At 25.0% G+C, this 8,561-nt stretch overlaps 1 non-coding gene across 1 annotated transcript; it reads right to left on the bottom strand.

Moving 5' to 3' along the window:
- Nucleotides 1–8,175: 8,175 nt before the first annotated feature.
- On the bottom strand, nt 8,176–8,247 carry Trnad-guc. Its single transcript has one exon. It is a non-coding gene; the product is annotated as a tRNA-Asp (tRNA).
- Between the last annotated feature and the right edge of the window lie 314 nt (nt 8,248–8,561).

Below are 8,561 nucleotides of genomic sequence, written 5' to 3'. Positions count from 1 at the left end.
GAAAAGCTCATTTTAAATCAGATAGTTGAATGGTTAACAAAAAAAGGTTTTAATATTTAGTCAAAATCAGTTGAATTAAATTAAAAAGATAAATTTCCGAGAAAAAAGTTTAATTTTATAGGAAAAAGGAAGTCATTTAACAAAATATGAATTGAATTTTCAACCAAATACTATTTGGAAATTTTTAAAGCCAGGAAGACGATTTTGTTACAAAACTGTTGAATTTCAACAAAAATTTCATGTTTGAATAGGAAAGATGACTTTTTTACAAAAAAGATGTCTGCTTAATTCAAAAGGACAACATTTCTATTCAAACAGTTTATTTTTTGACAAAAAGATCATTTGTCAGCAAAATCGTCGGATTTTCAACTCGCCAAGATGAATTTCAAACAAAAAAATGTAATTAGTATTCGACGAAAAAAATGATTTTTTTAAACAAAATAGTTAAACTTTGAACTTGCAAAGATGAATTCTCAGCCAAATTTTCGAATTTTCGGACATAAAATATAATTTCTAAATGAGAAAGATGAATTTTCTATCCAAAAGGATAACTTTTTAAAGCAAGTTAACTTTCGTTGAAAAAGATCATTTTTTAAACAAAATAGTATAATTTTTGACTCGCAAGGATGAATATTCGAAAAAAAATTGGATTATTAAAATAGGAATGACGTGTTTGCTACCAGAAAAGATTAATTTTAAATGCAAAATAACGAATTCTCTTCGAACATAGATGACTTATTTAACAAAACAGTTAAAATGCTAACCTTGCAAAGATGAATTTCAAAGTCAAAGAGATGTATATTTTTTGAAGACAATTCAATTTTCAAGAATAGAGTTCATTTTTAGATAAAAAAGATGACTTTCTGACCAAAAAAATGAATTTTCAATCCAAAAGGACAAATTTCATATTCTAAAAAGTTGAAGTTCCGACAAAAAAGAATAATAACTTCAACAATAAGTTCATTTTTAAATAAGAAATAAGACTTCTTGACCGAAAAAAATGAATTTTTAATCTAATAGGGCAAATTTTTAATTTAAACTAGATTATTTCGCAACGAAAAAGGCGAATTTTAAAAAAAAGTTTATTTTTAAAGAAGAAATGTGACTTGTTGACCAAGAAAAGGTAGGGAAATAGGGGAATAATTGGAGAATAAATTATTTTAAATATAATTATTGCATGTATCATATTGATACATTCATAAATCTTCATGAGAAAATGAATTTTTGATCAAGTGGTACAAATTTCTACAACGTATAGTTAATTTTTTAATCAAAACGATGAATTTCCAACCAAGAAGATTAATTTTCTACTAAAAAAGAAAATGGTGGTTTAAATTCCAATTGAGCATAGATAAATTTTCAAGCAAAGAAATAAATCTTCAACGAAAAATATTGCTTTTTAAGAAAGTGGTTAAGTATTTAATCAAGTAGTGGAATTTTTAATCAAGAAATGCGATTTTCAAAAAAAAAAAATTGAATTGAATTTATTTTTACCTTAAGTACCAACTAATAAATTTTTGTATTAAAATTTTTTTTGGTTAAAAATTCAACTACTATGTTGAATGGTTCAACCGATTTGTTAAAAAAATACTTTTTTTTTGTAGAAAATTAATCTTCCCAATTGAAAATTTCACTATACTTTTTTTAATATTAAACTATAATGCCCGAACGTGCTCGACCAGCGCTGGAGGTCGGAGCGCAGTTACAAAAAAATCAATGACTTTTGAACTACTGCAAAATACACAATTTTTTTTTATCCAAAATTTTCGCAAGAGATGGTAGAATCTATTGGCACATGGACGAATTTTTTCACATGCGAAGAAGTTTAATTAATTTTCAATTGTTTAAAACAAACAATTATTTAAACAATAAAAAAATGTTTTTACGACCCTACATTTTTTTCGCTTCAAGTATACTTCGTAAAGAAGATTTTCATAACTCAATTATTAAATTTCGATGAACCGTTCGGGAGTAATCCATTTAAAAAGAATGATCAAGAACTTCGATTGTTAATAAATTAAAAAAAAATTCAAAAATATTTTAGGGGGTTTATTTTCATGTTCAAACAAATCAAAAACTGTAAAAATTGATTGGAAATAGAAGTATCGATTCAAAAGTGGCACACTTGCGATATTTTGACCCTTATTTGATTTTTGTCATGTTAAGCTGTTAGAAACTCTTAAAATGCAGCTAGAAATCGGTTTATTTATTTAATTATTGTGAAAGTGAATTTCAAGAAAAAATTATAAAGAGATCACAAAAGATTTAGAATTAAATCTAAAAATTTTTTAAAAGTGTGTGAAAAGTTTTAAAGCAAACTTTTGAAATTTTTCCATATTACATAATTTTAGAAAAAAAATTGCGTAAGTTTAAGAGATATCTCGAAGTTTTGAAACAGTTAAAAGATAATTTAAACTTGCAAAGATTTCTTAAGAATTTTGTGAAGCTTCACAAAAATGAAAAACATGTTTTCTGGTTCCTAAGAAAAATTAAAATTAAAAAAAATAAATTAAAAAATCTCAAAGATTTTCAGACACTTTTTAAAATTTTGCAGCATAATTAAAAAATGCAGGAAAAATGTTTATAATTTTTAGAGATTAGAAGGTTTAGAATGTCTGACAAAATAAAGAAAAAATTTCTTACATTCGTGTGAAAGTTTTATATCATTTTTCTTTTGAAAAATAAACTTTAGGATGCACTGAAAACGGATTTTAAAAACTTTAAACGATTCACTACACTTTTGTAAAAGAGTTTAAAAATTTTAAAGCAAAATGTTTCAATTTGGTTAGATTACAAAAGTAAAAAAAAATGAAAAAATCGATCAAATTAAAAAAATATTTGGTAGAATTGAAGAGATTCAAAACGAAAGTCAAACTTTAAAATATTTTTCGAAATGTACATTTCTAAATATTTCAAAACTGAACCTTAGGAGCTTTAAAATAATTTTGAAAGTTTTCAAGTAAATAAAGAAATTTCCTGAAAATTTCAGGGAAAATTTAGAAGATTTTAAGATATATTTTTAAAATATTGAATAATGTTTAACAATTTTCAGAAAAATTTGAATCAGTTAAAAATATTTTCAGGAATTTAAGACGTTTTAAATAGATCAGAAATATTTGCAAACTAGAAAACATTTTTGAAAATTTATCAAATGTTTCTTGATTCTTTCCCAACTTCTAAAAGTCTTAAACATCTTTTGAAAAGACTTCAATTTTTCATAATATTTTATAAAATTCTATGAAATAAAAAAATTTCCTAAAAATCTTCTAGATTTTTTTCTTACACGTCTGAAATATTCAAAAATATATATTTTTTCAAGAATCTTATAAAAATTATATTTATATACATTTAAAAGCAAACTAATAATACCTATTTATTTGTTCTTAATTCTAAAAATTAAATTTTAATATGGATTTATACACAAATGTTGAAATATTTTAGTTTTCTTCCAAAGTCTATTTGATTAAAAAAATATCTCATTTAAGAGTGCGTTATTCAATTGTAATAGAAAGCAATATTATATGATTTATCATATTCCCTCTTTGTAATATATGCCGAAAATATGAATGAACTAATTATAAATTGACGTAATTATGAAATAGATTATTTGTTAAATTCCCATACATATTTCTATTTGTGAAATTTACAATTGCCGAAAATAATTTACAAATGATTAATTAATTATTAATTAAATTGGTTGCCTTATTTGTAATTTTATGAATAGTTAATAAATTAATAATGAATGTACTATGTTCACTAGTTCTAAATTTCGGGAATTGAAATATATTTGTGATAATTTGATAATTCGTTTTTTCTATAATTTTACCTAGAAGACGGTGAATTTAAGTTTCGGATATTTTTAAATTCGGAATTTTATTTTTTTACAATTAAAAACGTTGCCATTATTTGAAATTTGGAAAATTTTATAATTCCGTAATAATATATATTTTCGGCAATTTTTTCACTTTTATTTGTGTGTTCCTTATTTATTTTTGTATTATTTTGATAGATTCTGAATGTTTATGCAATTTTTTGTTTAATAATGTCAGTTACAACGCCTGTTCATATATTAAACAAAACAATAAGTATGTACATAAGTCTCATTTACTACCTGATTCGACAGTACCCAGTGGGCAGAAAATTTGCCGACATCGTTACGACATCTTTACGACAACTTTACGACATCCTATGTCCATGTCGCTAAGGTGTCTACGATATCGTAAATAAGTCGTATGATCTGAAGATGTATTTACGATATCGCAAAGACACGGAAGCGACATACACATAGGATGTCGTAAAGTTGTCGTAAATTTGTCGTAACGACGTCGCCAAATTTTGTGCCCGCTGGGTATGAAGAAAAAATAAATTTTTCACATTAGATGTTTATTTTTTAGGTTAAATTTTTAATCAAAAGAATTTTGAAGTCCAGTTTTGAAAGCTTACACAATAAAAGATTAAAAGGTTTCGCTTTTTTTTGACAAAAAACGTTTAAGTTCATCAATTATAAATTTAAATTAATTAATGATTTTTAAAATTGAACTGTTGTTCGTGTATTTAAAATTGAAGAATAATTGAATGATTTTTCAGGGCGATTCTAAATCTGCTGAAATTAAACAATTTACAGATTTTGACGTTAAAAATTTAATTAATATAAGTCAAAAACGTTAGTAGTTAATCAAACATAAACTTTCGACTATAACTTTATAAACAATATGCTGTTTCATTATAATATATAACATTTTTAACCAATTCGATTTAAAAATTTTTCATGTTTGACTGTTTTTTTTATGTGGATAATTATAAATGAAATATAAAAAACTAAGTAATTCGAAACTGAATTTTTTGAAACAGAAAGCCTTGAGTCGTTAAAATTTCAAAAAGCTAAATTTAAACTTGAAACGTCACTATAATAAGTGTAATTGTTCTGTTCGAAGAATTTACAATTTTAAAGTGAAAATGTTGAATTTTTATTTATAATAGTATACAAATGTATTCATTTAGAATAAATTTTAGTAAGATGAGTAAATACTTAGAAGTTTTTAAATACAATTTTTTTATTTAGAAAAAATAATTACAGCAGAATACTTAAGAATATTTCAAAACGAAAGCAAACGTTGATGAATAAATAACAATTGAACAGTTAAATTTCGAAAAAAATAGAAAAAGTAAAAGAGATATTAAGAAGTTTTGAACAAGTTCAAAATTAATTTGTAGCTTGCAAAAATGTCAAAAGATGTAGAACAAAATGTAGATTTGTTAAGATTTCAAACAAAAACTATAGAAATTTTTAAAGCATGTTTAAAGGTTTCAAAATAATAAAAAAATGTATTAATATTTCTTGAAAAATTGAAGAAGAAAAATTATTTTCAAAAATTAATTTGAAGAGAATATTGAAAATGATTTTCAAAGATTTCCCAAACTGTAAAAGTAATAATCTCGAAAATTTTGAGGCTACTTCTTTTAATTTCGCAGGTTCCAAAAATATGAAATAAAATTTAGATTTATAAAGAGTTAAAAAAAGATTTGGTAGCTTTTTCGAAATTTTAAAAGGTTTCGAGATAGTACATTTTATATGAGGTACCTCAAAATATCGAAAGTGATTTTTCAGTAAAAAATATGGTTTTAGAAAATGTCTTGGAAGATATAAAAACCATTTTTGATGTATAAATAACAATTGAACAATTATTCATTTCCAACGACGCAAAATAAAAATCATTTTACTTTTAATCTGAAAAAAGTTTTATAAAAGTAGTAATCTTTTAATTTTTAATGTTTCTACATTAAAATTTCTTAAAATTATATAATTTTAAAATGCGTAAACTTGCTTATTTACTCTTTAATTTAGGGCATTGGAAATGATATAGTGTGTTTATAAATAATACAAGTTTTTATTTGTTCAAACGATTTCTTCAGGCAAATAATTCGTTAGAATAAAGAAAAAAATCTGCCTCAGCGCGGACTTGAACCAAAAATGCCACTATCCATGAGTTAGCCAATTACGTGCATTCATATATTTTCGAATGTTTGAACTGTATAAATAATAAGAGTTTAAAAATGTTAGATAAAAAAAAATTTATACTGAATAGCATACGATATGAAAAAGCCAAGAAAAGAAAAACGCTACTTTTTAAAGGCCTTATAAAATTATCATAACAACTTTGTGAATTTTTTCGAACAATTAAAAATCTTAGTTTTTAAGAAACAGACAATAAGGGAAAAAAATTCCATTTTGTGGTCAAATTACGCCAGATGCGACGAAAGGTCAATTGATAAAAATTGTGCCTCCAAAAAAGATCCACAAATTTGTTATTATTTACTTTTTGATAGGATGCCCAGTTTTTGTTTTATTGGCAAAAAAACAGCATTAAAAATAGAAAAATTAATTTTTTAAACAAACGACACAAGACAGGAAAAAAAATAAAGAGGCTAAATTTGTTCGCAAAAAAAAAATAATGAGGCTAAATTTGTTCGCAAAAAAAGCGTCCGTGGATACGTTGGTTTTCAGAGGCAATGATTATCCGATTTTAATTTTGTTTTTAAAGGAAAGCTAATAATATTTCACATTGAAATGTCATAGCTGATTAAAAAACGTTTGTTTCTTTTTTTGTTTATTTATTAACAAACGCTATTGAGCAATGATTTTTTGCTATAAATCGATAACAGTTGATAATTGTTTAACTCTGGTTTAACCAAATTTAACTTACAAATACATTATTTGGCTAATTTAAGAATTTAAACTTCTTTTTTCGTCTAATGAACTGTTAATCATGCATTTTATTTAACTTTTTTGATCGGTCAATAACGATCAACAATTTTTATTTTCATTAATAATGTAGTAAACACAATTTATCTCAGCTAATACATTAGTGAACTAATTTTTTTTTTGTAGAATATAATACTACGTATGACTACGCTAATTAAATTATCAATACAAATAGAACTAGTGGATCGATATCTTACTATTAAAAAACGTTTAAAAAGTGTGTTATTAACAGTTGATTACACAAAAAAAAACAAGTGTTGGAATGATGAAAATAGCCCAATAAGGTATTTTTAAATTAAGTTTGGGTAAACAATTATAAAATGTTACCGGTTTATAGCAAAAAAATTATTGCTCAAGGACTGACTGTTAATTCCATGAAAAAAGGTATTTTATTTATGAATAAATAAAATGAAAACATCAATTTGTTACCTCCAGAAATAAACAAATTGTGAATTTGTTAATTAAGGTAGTTGAAGAAAGTTATAACTTTTATTTGATGATCCAACATTATACTGTGGTTTTATTTCCAAGTATTATGTGATCGATTCCGTAGAACAAAATTGATATATTTGATCCAAAATATCTGACATGAATATTTGCTAATAAAAATTGCTTTTCAAATAACAACTTATTTATTAATTTTTATTGATTCTACTAACAAACTCTTTTTGCCCATAAATTCTTTGAATTTAGTGCGAATCTCGAGACGAATCGCCGCTAATCCCCAAGAAACCATTTCCATTCATGTAATTGTTTATAACAAATTAAATCATTTTTCAACATTTGCATTGCTATTTGACATCTTTTTGGGATTTTTTCTTTGAGTTTTATAGGCATTTTTGATTAAGTTAAAGCATTTTTTTAAAATCGGTATATTTCAAAAGTCAAATTTTTTTATTTTTGTTATTAAATATACCAAAATATAAAAATCGACTATGACAGCTCGATGTGAAATTTTATTGGCTTTCATTTAGAAAAAAATTTAAAACCAGATAATAATTGTCTTCTGAAAATCAATTTGTCCACAGCAGTTTTTTTTGCCTTACTGTGCGCCGTGCAGAAATAAATATAAGATTCATTTGATATGATAGTGTTGAACGCAGGATAGAAAGGTTCATATTTTATACATTTTCGAGTGTGAAGCACCACATATGTGATGAGAATGTGTTCGTTAAAGCCGAAAGAGCTTCCAAAAAAGAGAATTCACAATCATAAAATTTGAGTTTTCGATTAGTTAACCTTTAATTTCAAAAGGCCTGCACATTCTTCTTCTCTGCTTGTTTCATATCCAACCTCCTTGACAAGAATACAATTATTTTGGTAAAGAAGGGCTAAATATACAAATTTTAGAAGAAAAAAAAACAATGAACGAATGAGGACCTCAGAATTTACGTTTATGGAAGAAAAAAAATCTCTCCGGCGGGGAATCGAACCCCGGTCTCCCGCGTGACAGGCGGGGATACTTACCACTATACTACCGAAGATTATACCATCGAGCACGACACAGTGGAGAAAAAGATAATTTTTTGGTTCAAAAAACTATTCCGGCTGAACATGTGGACCGATTTGCTTGTTCTTTTTTTTAAAAAAAAGCTGACAAATTTTAGACAAAGTTGTCTGGCCTGATTTTCAATTTAGCTTGTCAGTTTTTGAATAAATCAATCGATATGACGAAAAAAATGACAATTTTTTCTATTTGACGTTCCCGGTGCTCGTCAATAATAGAAAAATTTTTGTAATCGCAGACGTTTTATAGATTTACGTTATATAACGACATTCTATCATGAAACAATGAACG

This window comes from Belonocnema kinseyi, chromosome 10 (genome assembly GCF_010883055.1).
Source record: "Belonocnema kinseyi isolate 2016_QV_RU_SX_M_011 chromosome 10, B_treatae_v1, whole genome shotgun sequence".
In the NCBI taxonomy this organism is placed as follows: domain Eukaryota; kingdom Metazoa; phylum Arthropoda; class Insecta; order Hymenoptera; family Cynipidae; genus Belonocnema; species Belonocnema kinseyi.
The sequence above is the reverse complement of the archived record's forward strand: the minus strand, read 5'-3'. Positions and strand labels throughout refer to the sequence as shown.